The 13,344-nt window shown below is 47.4% G+C and overlaps 1 protein-coding gene across 6 annotated transcripts in view; it reads right to left on the reverse strand.

Moving 5' to 3' along the window:
- The window catches only part of LOC141100392 (RING finger protein 112-like), a 235,905-nt gene that overhangs the window by 142,563 nt on the left and 79,998 nt on the right, over window positions 1-13,344 (reverse strand). The gene's annotated exons all lie outside the window — the stretch shown is intronic.

Consider the following 13,344-nt stretch of genomic DNA (forward strand, 5'->3'; position numbering starts at 1 on the left):
CAACCTGATGTCTCACTCCCATTTCAGGTGGAGGTGGACGCTTCTGAGATTGGTGCAGGAGTGGTGTTGTCCCAAAAGGATCCTGTGACATCTAAAATGAATCCCTGTGCTTTCTTTTCCCGAAAGTTCTCCCCATCCGAACGTAACTATGATGTGGGGAATCGGGAACTGTTGGCCATGAAATGGGCATTTGAGGAGTGGAGACATTGGTTGGAGGGAGCCAATCACCAAGTCGTGGTCCTTACTGACCACAAGAATTTGATTTACCTGGAGTCGGCCAAGCGCTTGAATCCTAGACAGGCTAGGTGGGCCATGTTTTTCACACGTTTTGATTTTGTGGTCTCTTTTCTTCCGGGCACTAAGAATGTCAAGGCAGACGCCCTCTCTAGGAGCTTCCTTGCTGATTCTCCTGTGTTGACTAAGCCTGCTACCATCTTAGGCGAGGGTTAGTTCTTTCTGCCATCTCGCCCGATTTGAGACGTGCTCTGGAAGAGTTTCAGGAGGACAAACCTGAGGGTTGTCCCAGTGGAAAGTTGTATGTTCCTTACCAGTGGAGGAAGAGAGTGATGTCTGAAGTTCATTGCTCTGCATTGGCTGGTCATCCAGGTATTTTTGGTACTAGAGATCTGGTGAGTCGGTCTTTTTGGTGGCCCGCCTTGTCTCGTGATGTCAGGAATTTTGTGCAGTCCTGTGGGACTTGCTCCCGGTCTAAACCTTGTTCTCGCTCTAGTGGCTTGTTGATGCCTTTGCCGGTGCCCAGGAGGCCATGGACCCATATTTCAATGGATTTTATCTCTGATATGCCTGTCTCTCAGAGAATGACTGTTATTTGGGTGATTTGTGATAGATTCTCTAAGATGGTCCATCTTGTACCACTCTGTTATGATTGAGTCACCGTAGGAGGCAGACACAAAAATAGAAGCTACGTCCAGAAAACCAGAGAAGTTGGCAACTATCAGATTGCAGACCCCTGAACCTATCAACACAACTAGCAGTAGCCGTAGGGGGTTCCTACGATGCCCTAGACCCCTCGATCACAGCCGGAGCGCTAAATAGCCTAAAGACAGAAAAGGAAATCTAAACTGCCCCAGAGCAGACCCCAAAGTAAAAGGCAGCCCCCAACATATAATGACGGTGAAGCAAGATGAAAAAACACTCACACAGATAGAAAGATAGGCTGAGCAAACGATGGGGCCCAAGCTAACTAAACAGAACAGGAAAGGAAGGATGCTGTCTGCAATCTGCCAAAACCCTATCAAAGACATAAGCCAACAAGCTGATATGGAAAAAGACCCTGAAGCAGCTAGGCTTCAAAAACTAAATCAGCACTCAGGTATTTTCAGAAGACAGAGCTAAAGGAATTCAGCACACCCCAGCAGGGAATGGCAGAAATCCAGAAAAACAAAGCAAAACAAAGTCAAAGCACAAATGCAAAAAGCCGAGCAGAAAACTTAGCTTTAGAAGAGCAGGAATTCAGACTGGTCTCCAAGGATCCCACAGAGAAATCACCCGCAGGGCAGAAGGGCGTCGGCAGCCTTATATCCAGTCAGTAACTCCACTCAGCCAGTCATCATCATCAGGCTCAGGTGTTTGATAATCAGGCTCACTTCCTTTCTTTACCAGAAGAGGGAGTTCCTCGGGCCTCAGTAGTGAAGGGGAAAATGAACTCACAACAGTACCTCCCCCTTGAGGAGGGGTCACCGAACCCTCAACCACGCCACCAGGGCGATCAGGGTGAGCCCGATGAAAGGCACACACCAATCTTTTGGCATGAATATCAGAGGCAGAGACCCAGGAATTATCCTCCTGACCATAACCCTTCCACTTAACCAAATACTGGAGTCTCCGTCTAGCCAGACGGGAATCCAGTACTTTCTCTACCTCATATTCCATGTTACCTTCAACCAATACAGGGTCTGAAGGTGCCACCCCCGGAACAACAGGTACAACAAACCTCTTCAACAAAGATTTATGGAACACATTATGGATTTTAAATGTGACAGGAAGAGCCAAACGAAAAGAGACCGGATTAATAATCTCCAAAATCTTGTAAGGTCCAATAAATCTAGGCTTAAACTTAGGAGAAGCCACCTTCATAGCAATATTTTTTGATGATAACCACACCATATCACCAACCTTAAACTGGGGACCAATGGTCCTATGTCGGTTGGAAAACCGCTGGGCCTTTTCCTGGGAGAGAGATAACTTATCCACCACTTGGTCCCAGATCTGGTGCATTCTCTCCACCACAGTGTCAACACCTGGGCAGGCAGAGGGCTCCACCTGCCCTGAAGAAAATCGAGGATGAAACCCAAAGTTACAAAAAAAAGGTGACATCAAAGTGGCAGAACTAGCTCTATTATTTAAAGCAAATTCGGCCAAGGGCAAAAATGAAACCCAATCATCCTGATCAGCAGAAATAAAACATCTCAAATATGACTCCAAGGTCTGGTTTGTTCTCTCTGTCTGCCCATTGGTCTGAGGGTGAAAAGCAGAGGAGAAGGACAACTGAATTCCCAGCTTGGAACAGAAAGTTCTCCAAAATCTAGACACAAACTGAACTCCTCTGTCAGATACAATGTTCTCAGGAATCCCGTGCAAGCGAACCACCTGTTGTAAAAACAGGGGCACCAACTCAGAGGAAGACGGCAACTTAGGGAGTGGTACAAGATGAACCATCTTAGAGAACCTATCACAAATCACCCAAATAACAGTCATCCTTTGAGAGACAGGCATATCAGAGATGAAATCCATTGAAATATGGGTCCATGGCCTCTTGGGGACAGGCAAAGGCATCAACAACCCACTAGAGCGAGAACATTTTTTAGACCGGGAGCACGTCCCACAGGACTGCACAAAATTCCTGACATCACGAGACAAGGAGGGCCACCAAAAAGACCGACTCACCAGATCTCTAGTACCAAAAATACCTGGATGACCAGCCAGAGCAGAGCAATGAACTTCAGACATCACTCTCTTCTTCCACTGGTCAGGAACATACAACTTTCCACTGGGACAATGCTCAGGTTTGTCCTCCTGGAACTCTTTCAGAGCACGTCTCAAATCGGGCGAGATGGCAGAAAGAACTACCCCTTCGCCTAAGATGGTAGCAGGCTTGGTCACCACAGGAGAATCAGCAAAGAAGCTCCTAGAGAGGGCGTCTGCCTTGACATTCTTAGTTCCAGGAAGAAAAGAAACCACAAAATTAAAACGTGTAACAAACAAGGCCCACCTAGCCTGTCTAGGGTTCAAGCGCTTAGCCGACTCTAGGTAAATCAAATTCTTGTGGTCAGTGAGGACCACGACTTGATGCTTAGCTCCCTCCAACCAATGTCTCCACTCCTCAAATGCCCATTTCATGGCCAACAGTTTCCGATTCCCCACATCATAGTTACGTTCAGATGGAGAGAACTTTCGGGAAAAGAAAGCACAGGGATTCATTTTAGATGTTACAGGATCCTTTTGGGACAAAACAGCTCCTGCACCAATCTCAGAAGCATCCACCTCTACCTGGAACGGAAGTGAGACATCAGGTTGCCGCAAAACCGGGGCGGAGGTGAATCTTCGCTTCAGCTCCTGAAAGGAAGAAACAGCCTCCGGAGACCAATTTAACACATCAGCACCCTTCTTAGACAAATAAGTCAATGGCTTGGCAATACTAGAAAATTTTGCTATAAATTTCCGATAAAAATTAGCAAAACCCAAAAACTTCTGGAGGGCCTTCAAAGAAGTGGGCTTAACCCAATCGTAAATGGCCTGTACCTTGGCCGGGTCCATTTCAATAGTTGACGGGGACAAAATAAATCCCAAAAAAGAAATCCTCTGTACTCCAAAAAGGCATTTAGATCCTTTGACATACAGGGAATTCTCCCTCAAGATCCGGAACACAGTCCGAATATGTTCCACATGAGAATCCCAATCCTTGGAGAAGATCAAAATATCATCCAGATAGATAATCAAAAATTTATCGGCAAAATCTCGGAAAATATCGTTCATGAAGCACTGGAAGACAGAAGGGGCATTAGTGAGCCCAAAAGGCATCACCAGGTACTCAAAATGTCCCTCCGGAGTATTAAACGCTATCTTCCATTCATCCCCCTGCTTAATGCGAATAAGATTATACGCCCCCCTGAGGTCAAGCTTGGTAAACCAGCAAGCACCTTTAACTCTGGAGAATAGATCAGAAATCAGGGGTAACGGATACTCATATTTAACAGTAATTTTGTTGAGGGCACGATAATCAATACAAGGTCTTAATGATCCATCCTTTTTGGCTACAAAAAAAAAACCGGCACCTAAGGGTGACGAGGATGGTCTAATATGACCCTTCTCCAACACCTCCTTAATATAGGATCGCATAGCCTCGTGCTCGGGTACAGATAAATTGAAGAGCCGACCCTTGGGAAATTTACACCCCGGGCTCAGTTCAATAGCACAGTCATAACTCCTATGAGGAGGCAGAGACGCAGACTCATTCTCACTAAATACATCATAAAAGTCCGCCAAATAATCAGGAACATCATGCGACTGAGGAGAGGTGGAAAAAACCGGAGCCTCACTAAAGGCACACCGACAACCCCAACTCACCACAGACACAGATTTCCAATCCAAAACTGGATTATGAATTTGTAACCAGGGAAACCCTAGAACAACAGTATCATGCAGATTATGCAACACCAAAAATCTGCAATTTTCTTGATTGTCTGGGGTGACCCGCATGACCACCTGGGTCCAAAACTGAGGTTTATTTTTAGCCAAAGGAGTAGCATCAATCCCCCTCAAAGGGATAGACGTCTGCAGAGGTGTCATCGGAAATCCACAACGTTTAGCAAAATCCAAGTCCATTAGGTTTAGGGCTGCTCCCGAATCCACAAAAGCCTTGGCGGAAAATGAGGACAGGGAGAAGATCAGAGTAATTGCCAGAAGAAACAGGTTGAACACCACCAACAGAAAACGTGTGTGCAAAGCGTTTCTCTAGTTTAGGACAGACAGAAATAATATGCAAGAAATAATATGCAAGGCATCTCCACAGAAAAAACACAACTTATTATGCCTTCTGAACTCCTGACGCTGCTCTCTGGAAAAAACTCTATCACATTGCATAGGTTCAGACATTTGTTCAACAGGTGGCAACACCTCTCGTGCAGCTTTGCGTTCGCGCAAACGCCGATCAACCTGAATGGCTAATGACATAGAATCGTCAAGACCAGAGGGAACAGGAAATCCCACCATAGTATCTTTTACGTCTTCTGACAACCCCTTCCGAAAGAGAGCAGCCAAGGCATTATCATTCCAGGTAGTAAGTACTGCCCACTTTCGGAATTTTTGACAGTACAATTCTGCAGATTCTCGACCCTGGTTCAATGCCAGCAGGGTCTTTTCAGCCTGATCAATGGCATTAGGTTCGTCATACAACAACCCCAAGGCCTGAAAAAATGCGTTCACATTAGTCAAAATAGGATCATCTGGTTTCAAAGAAAACGTCCAATCCTGGGGATCGCCACGCAGCAAAGAGATGACAATTTTAACCTGCTGCGCGGAGCTCCCTGACGAGTTAGGCTCAAGGCAAAAATTAATTTACAATTATTTTTGAAATTCAAAAATTTAGACCGATCCCCAAGAAATACATCAGGTGTAGGAATCTTTGGTTCAGCAGCATGTGAATGAGCAAGGTAGGCGGAAATTCCCCGCACTTCCTCAGCAAGCTGCTCCACACGATCAGATAATTGCTTTATCTCCACAGAGAGAAAAAAAAATTCCCCCTACGGCCTCAGAGATATAGAGGAAAAAATATACACACTTTTTTTTTTTTTTTTTTTACAATTCTTTCCTGCTATTAAGTACCCTAGGATCTGCGGTATGGCGGGTGATTCTGTTATGATTGAGTCACCGTAGGAGGCAGACACAAAAATAGAAGCTACGTCCAGAAAACCAGAGAGGTTGGCAACTATCAGATTGCAGACCCCTGAACCTATCAACACAACTAGCAGTAGCCGTGGGGGGTTCCTACGATGCCCTAGACCCCTCGATCACAGCCGGAGCCCTAAATAGCCTAAAGACAGAAAAGGAAATCTAAACTGCCCCAGAGCAGACCCCAAAGTAAAAGGCAGCCCCCAACATATAATGACGGTGAAGCAAGATGAAAAAACACTCACACAGAAAGGGGCTGAGCAAACGATGGGGCCCAATCTAACTAAACAGAACAGGAAAGGAAGGATGCTGTCTGCAATCTGCCAAAACCCTATCAAAGACATAAGCCAACAAGCTGATATGGAAAAAGACCCTGAAGCAGCTAGGCTTCAAAAACTAAATCAGCACTCAGGTATTTTCAGAAGACAGAGCTAAAGGAATTCAGCACACCCCAGCAGGGAATGGCAGAAATCCAGAAAAACAAAGCAAAACAAAGTCAAAGCACAAATGCAAAAAGCCGAGCAGAAAACTTAGCTTTAGAAGAGCAGGAATTCAGACTGGTCTCCAAGGATCCCACAGAGAAATCACCTGCAGGGCAGAAGGGCGTCGGCAGCCTTATATCCAGTCAGTAACTCCACTCAGCCAGTCATCATCATCAGGCTCAGGTGTTTGATAATCAGGCTCACTACCTTTCTTTATCAGAAGAGGGAGTTCCTCGGGCCTCAGTAGTGAAGGGGAAAATGAACTCACAACACCACTCCCTAAGTTGCCATCTTCCTCTGAGTTGGTGCCCTTGTTTTTGCAACAGGTGGTTCGCTTGCACGGGATTCCTGAGTACATTGTATCTGACAGAGGAGTTCAGTTTGTGTCTAGATTTTGGAGGACTTTCTGTTCCAAGCTGGGAATTCAGTTGTCCTTCTCCTCTGCGTTTCACCCTCAGACCAATGGGCAGACGGAGAGAACAAACCAGACTTTGGAGTCGTATTTGAGATGTTTTATTTCTGCCGATCAGGATGATTGGGTTTCATTTTTGCCCTTGGCCGAATTTGCTTTAAATAATAGAGCTAGTTCTGCCACTTTGATGTCACCTTTTTTTTGTAACTTTGGTTTTCACCCTCTATTTTCTTCAGGGCAGGTGGAGCCCTCTGCCTGCCCAGGTGTTGACACTGTGGTGGAGAGAATGCACCAGATCTGGGACAAAGTAGTGGATAAGTTGTCTCTCTCCCAGGAAAAGGCCCAGCGGTTTTCCAACCGTCGTAGGACCGCTGGTCCCCAGTTTAAGGTGGGTGATATGGTTTGGTTGTCATCAAAAAATATCGCTATGAAGGTGGCTTCTCCTAAGTTTAAGCCTAGATTTATTGGTACCTTACAAGATTTTGGAGATTATTAATCCGGTCTCTTTTCGGTTGGCTCTTCCTGTCACATTTAAAATTCATGATGTGTTTCATAAGTCCTTGTTGAAGAGGTTTGTTGAACCAGTAGTTCCTGTGGTGGCACCTCCTGACCCTATATTGGTTGAAGGTAACATGGAATATGAGGTAGAGAAGATACTGGATTCCCGTCTGGCTAGACGGAGACTCCTGTATTTGGTTAAGTGGAAGGGTTATGGTCAGGAGGATAATTCCTGGGCCTCTGCCTCTGATATTCATGCCGAAAGATTGGTGCGTGCCTTTCATCGGGCTCACCCGGATTGCCCTGGTGGCATGGATGAGGGTTCGGTGACCCCTCCTCAAGGGGGAGGTACTGTTGTGAGTTCATTTTTCCCTTCATCATTGAGGTCTGATGAACTCCCTCCTCTGGTGAAGGAAGGTAGTGAGACTGATTACCAAACACATGGGCAGCTAGATGATAACTGGGTGGCTGGAATTGAGGACTGGATATAAGGCTGCCGACGCCCTTCTTCCTGGCTGGTGATTTTCCTGCTGGATTCTTGGAGACCAGTCTGATTCCTGCGTCTCAAAGCTAAGTTTTTCTGCTCTGCTTTGTACTCTTCAGTTTTGTTTTGCCTTGTTTTTTGGGAGTTCTGCCATCCCCGACCGGGGGTGAGCTGAATTCCATTTTTGTCTTCAGAATATACCTGAGTGCTGATATAGTCTTTTGAAGCCTAGTGACTTCAGGGCCTGTTTTTCCTATCAGTCGGTTGGCTCATTTTGATAGGGTTTTTGCGGATGGCAGACAGCAGCTTTCCTATCCTGTCCTATGTAGTTAGCTTGGGCCCCATCGTTTGCTCAACCTATCTTTCTATCTGTGTTAGTGTTTTCATCTTGCTTCACCGTCATTATATGTTGGGGGCTGCCTATTGCTTTGGGGTCTGCTCTGGGGCAGTTTAGTTTTTCCCCTTTGTCTTTAGGCTATGTAGCTCTCCGGCTGTGATCGAGGGGTCAAGGGCACCGTAGGAACCCCCCACGGCTACTGCTAGTTGTTGTGGATAGGTTCAGGGGTCTGCAATCCGATAGCTGCCAACCTCTCTGGTTTTTCTGGACTTAGCTTGTATTTTGTTTTTTCCTCCTTCGGTGACTCATCATAACAGGGAGGAGTGGGTTTCCTCATTTCTAAAAACTGCTCCTTCAACCCTATCCAACCCCCCACCCTCCCTTATCCTCTTCTTTCGAGGTTCACTCTGTCCGTATTTACTCTCACTCTAATCTCCAAATTGCTGTCATATACCGACCACCGGGCTCAGCCACTGCCTTCATTGACCAATTCTCCACCTGGCTCCTCCACTTTCTCTCTGCTGACATCCCCACCATCATCATAGGGGACTTCAACATCCCCATTGACACCCACCAGCCAGTAGCCTCCAAACTCCTGTCACTTACCTCATCCTTTGGACTTACTCAGTGGTCCTCCACAGCCACCCACACAGATGGACATACATTAGACCTCATCTTCACCCGCCTCTGTTCCCTATCTAATCTCACAACCTCTCCTCCCCCTATCTGACCACCATCTACTCACCTTCTCATCCTTGTCCTTCTCACCTGCCCCCCCATATCCAGCCACTAGCACATCCTCGCAGAAACCTTGCACACCTAGACATTCACAGACTCTCAGACTCTCTTCTACCTCTGTCCTCCATATCTTCACTCCACAACATGGACAGTGCCACCGCTTTCTACAACGCCACCCTCACATCAGCTATAGACTCAGTCGCTCCTCTCATGCGTGGCAAAGTGCGACAAACCAATAGGCAACCCTGGCACAACAGCCTCACCAAAAAACTTCAACAAGCATCCAGGGTCGCAGAGCGGCGTTGGAAGAAAACACGCCTGCCAGACGACTTCACTGCTTTCAAACAAGCTACACTTGCCTTTAAATCAGCCCTCACCTCTGCTAAACAGACCTATTTCACAAACCTTGTATCTTCATTATCCCACAACCCAAAACAACTGTACAGCACATTTAACTCTCCTCCGCCCACCACTGCCACCTCCAACTCCCCTCATCTCTGCTGAGGACTTTGCTACCTACTTCAAAAACAAGATCGACCAAACAAGGCAAACCTTTACAGTTCCACCACCCCAACCACTCCACATACCAGACCTCTACCCTTCCCTAATAACCTCCCTCCCCAACATCACTGAAGGAGAGCTTACTCATCTCCTTTCCAAATCACACCTCACCACCTGTGCACTTGACCCCATCCCTTCCCACCTGCTCCCCAACCTCAATAACATGATCATTCCAGCCCTAACCCATCTCTTCAACCTATCCCTAACTTCTGGTACCTTCCCCTCTGCCCTCAAACATGCCACCATAACACCCATCCTCAAAAAATCAAACCTTGATCCAACTGCTATGCCCAGCTATCGCCCCATATCACTGCTTCTGTTTGCTTCCAAACTCCTTGAACAGCATGTCCATGCTCAACTTTCCTCCCACCTCCCATTTAGCTCCCTCCTTGACATCCTCCAATCTGGCTTCCGCCCCCACCACTCCACTGAAACTGCCCTGACCAAAATTACTAATGACTTACTCACAGCCAAAGCTAAGACAGTTCTCCATCCTCCTCCTTCTCAACCTGTCCTCTGCCTTTGACACAGTTGACCACTGCCTACTGCTACAAATCCTTTCTTCCCTTGGCATCAAAGACCTTGACCTGTCCTGGATTTCCTCATACCTTTCTGACCGCACATTCAGCATCCCTTCCCCTCTTTGTTGGAGTCCCCCAAGGCTCTGGGGCCCCTACTTTTTTCCCATCTATACTCTTGTCCTAGGACAACTCATAAAGTCCCATGGCTTCCAGTACCACCCTCCACATAGGAACAAGGCTGTAATTGTACTGAGACACCCAGTCACATAAATATCGCAGAGCCATATAGGGAAATCTTACCCATATAAGTCCTTGTGCGCCCACAGACCATGCAGCCCCTTGTGCGTCCACAGACCACGCAGCCCCAGCGTGCGTTTCGCATAGGCTTCCTCAGGGGGCCCCCTGAGGGAAGGGCAGCAACGGTGGCTCAGTGGTTAGCACTACAGCCTTGCAGCGCTGGGTTCCTGGGTTCAAATCCCACCAAGGCCAACATCTGCAAGGAGTTTGTATGTTCTCCCCGTGTTTGCGTGGGTTTCCTCTGGGTTCTCCAGTTTCCTCCCACATTCCAAAGACATACTGATAGGGAATTTAGATTGTGAGCCCCAAAGGGACATTGATGATAATGTGTGCAATATGATAGCGCTATATAAGAATAAAGATTATGATTATTAACCCAGCTTGACACTACAGTCCTGCTTAGCAAAAATCATGTACGCATTCTGCGGTTCCACATCTTCTTTCCCTTAAGGATGCCAATATGGCAGGTACTTATCTCCTCTTACGCTCTGGAATTCCCGCCTGGGGCACGTATTCCTTCCTGTTAAGGCCCGTTACCTTCAAGAGTTATAAACTCTGGGACTTTCTGCTAGGCATACTCTCCTAGGACCCGTCTATGAAAAATCTCACTGTCTCTTAGCAAGATCTGGAGAAGTGTCCATTTCTTTCCTTTTAGTCTCCTCTCGCTTAGGGGCACCCAAAATGTGGCTTTGTTAACTTTGAACCTTAGGCCCTCTTGCTATGCACTCCCGGCCCTATCTGCCTTCCTGACAGGAAAACAGTCACTTTCCCTTCAACTTATCCCCTTCCAATCTGGGCTAGACCCTAACATAAACTCTCACTATCTCTATTGTCAAACTACACACTTTATCAATACTACTAACATCTTTAAAGCACATAACAATTCACATTATATATTACAGTTCACATTACACCACATATAATTAAACTTGTTTCTTCAAGGTGGGACGTGGGCAACATGTCCATCTCCTTACAGTGCGGTCCGTGGGCCACTGTTTCTGCCCTTCAGCTGTTTTGGCTGGATTGGAACAGCCAGAGGGTCGGATGTGGTCCGCGGGCCGCAATTTGCCCACCTCTGCCCTAACCCTAGTTATAAGGACATATATATATATATATATATATATATATATAAACGCCTTATCGTGTCTGTCTGTAACCGAAATCACAGGCCGCCGATTGGTCGCGGCCGCCAGGCCCCCGCCAGGCCACAACCAATCAGCGACAGGCGCAGCTGTTTGTAATGGTAAGCTGCACCTGCCGCCGATTGGACGCGGCCACCAGGCCGCGTCCAATCAGCGGCAGGCGCAGGCCTTAATCTGTAAAAAAGAGAATCAAAATAAAAAAAGTTATTCTCACCTTCCGACGGCCTCCTGTCTTCTTTCCACGCACCCGGCCTCACGTTCCCAGTAATGCTTTGCGGCTTAGACCGCTGATGACGTCACTCTCGCGAGAGCGAGAAAGAAGACCGACATCACTCTCGCGAGAGCGAGAAAGACCGACGTCATCAGCGGTCTAAGCCGCAAAGCATTACTGGGAACGCGAGGCCGGGCACGTGGAAAGACGACAGGGCCGCGGCAGTGATTGGTCGCGGCTACAGGGCCGCATTGCTGATTGGTCGCGGACAGAGGGCCACAGTACTGATTGGTCGTGGCTACACGGAAAGGGGGGTGAGGGGACCATGCATACCAGGATTGGGGGTTGAGGGGACCATGCATACCAGGATTGGGGGGTGAGGGGACCATGCATACCAGGATGGGGGGTGAGGGGACCATGCATACCAGGAAAGGGGGGTGAGGGGACCATGCATACCACGAAAGGGGGGTGAGGGGACCATGCATACCAAAAAAAGGGGGGGTGAGGGGACCATGCATACCACGAAAGGGGGGTGAGGGGACCATGCATACCAAAAAAGGGGGGTGAGGGGACCATGCATACCAAAAAATGGGGGTGAGGGGACCATGCATATCAGGAAAGGGGGGTGAGGGGACCATACATACCAGGATTGGGGGGTGAGGATACCATGCATACCAGAATTGGGGGGTGAGGGGACCACACATACCAGGAAAGGGGGGTGACGGTGAGCATACATACCAGGATTGGGGTGTGAGAGGACCATGCATACCAAGAAAGGGGGGTGAGGGGACCATGCATACCCCGAAAGGGGGGGTAAGAGGACCATGCATACCAGGAAAGAGGGGTGAGAGGACCATGCATACCAGGATTGGGGGGTGAGAGGACCATGCATTCCAGGATTGGGGGGTGAGGGGACCATGCATACCCCGAAAGGGGAGTAAGAAGACCATGCATACCAGGAAAGAGAGGTGAGAGGACCATGCATACCAGGATTGGGGGGTGAGAGGACCATGCATTCCAGGATTGGGGAGTCAGGGGACCATGCATACCAGGATAGGGGGTTGAGGGGTAGCATGCATATCAGGATTGGGGGTGAGAGAACCATACATATCAGGATTGGGGGTGAGAGAACCATACATATCAGGATTGGGGGGTGCATTATTGCATTATTATTAAATCTTCAAAAATAAACTGCATATATATTCTAGAATACCCGATACGTTAGAATCGGACCACCATCTAGTGACTGTATAACCATGTATCTGCATTCACAGTTTTCTCCATTGTTTATCTCTGTATGCAATCTAATGTATAGAATATATGCCAGAAATATAAATGATGACACTAAAGGTGTTTTTTGAAGCATAGGCAGGAAAAGTTATAGAACATAACCGTCAGTATAATTATTATTTATTAAATCAATAGTACACATGAAAACAAGAAACTTTGTAAGATATCTTTTCAGAGAAATTTGCTTCTTTCTCCTCCTGTACTGATCTTTCACTCTTATTTCAGGGTAAAAATCTGTATAATCCATATTTAGTGAAGACATATTTTCCCATTACTGATATTGTAAGGAGGAAGACCGGGCTGCGGGTGCCTGTGCGGAGGCGGGTCCCGAACTGTTGAGGCTCCGTCCCTTGTTTCCCAGGGGAAAGCAAAAAGGACTGGACCGGGGCTCTGACCCGGAAGCTGGGGGCGCAGTTACAGTGGGGAAAAAAAGTATTTAGTCAGTCAGCAATAGTGAAAAA

Source organism: Dendrobates tinctorius, unplaced genomic scaffold (genome assembly GCF_039654945.1).
Source record: "Dendrobates tinctorius isolate UK_male_01 unplaced genomic scaffold, ASM3965494v1 ptg000104l, whole genome shotgun sequence".
NCBI classification, from domain to species: Eukaryota; Metazoa; Chordata; class Amphibia; order Anura; family Dendrobatidae; genus Dendrobates; species Dendrobates tinctorius.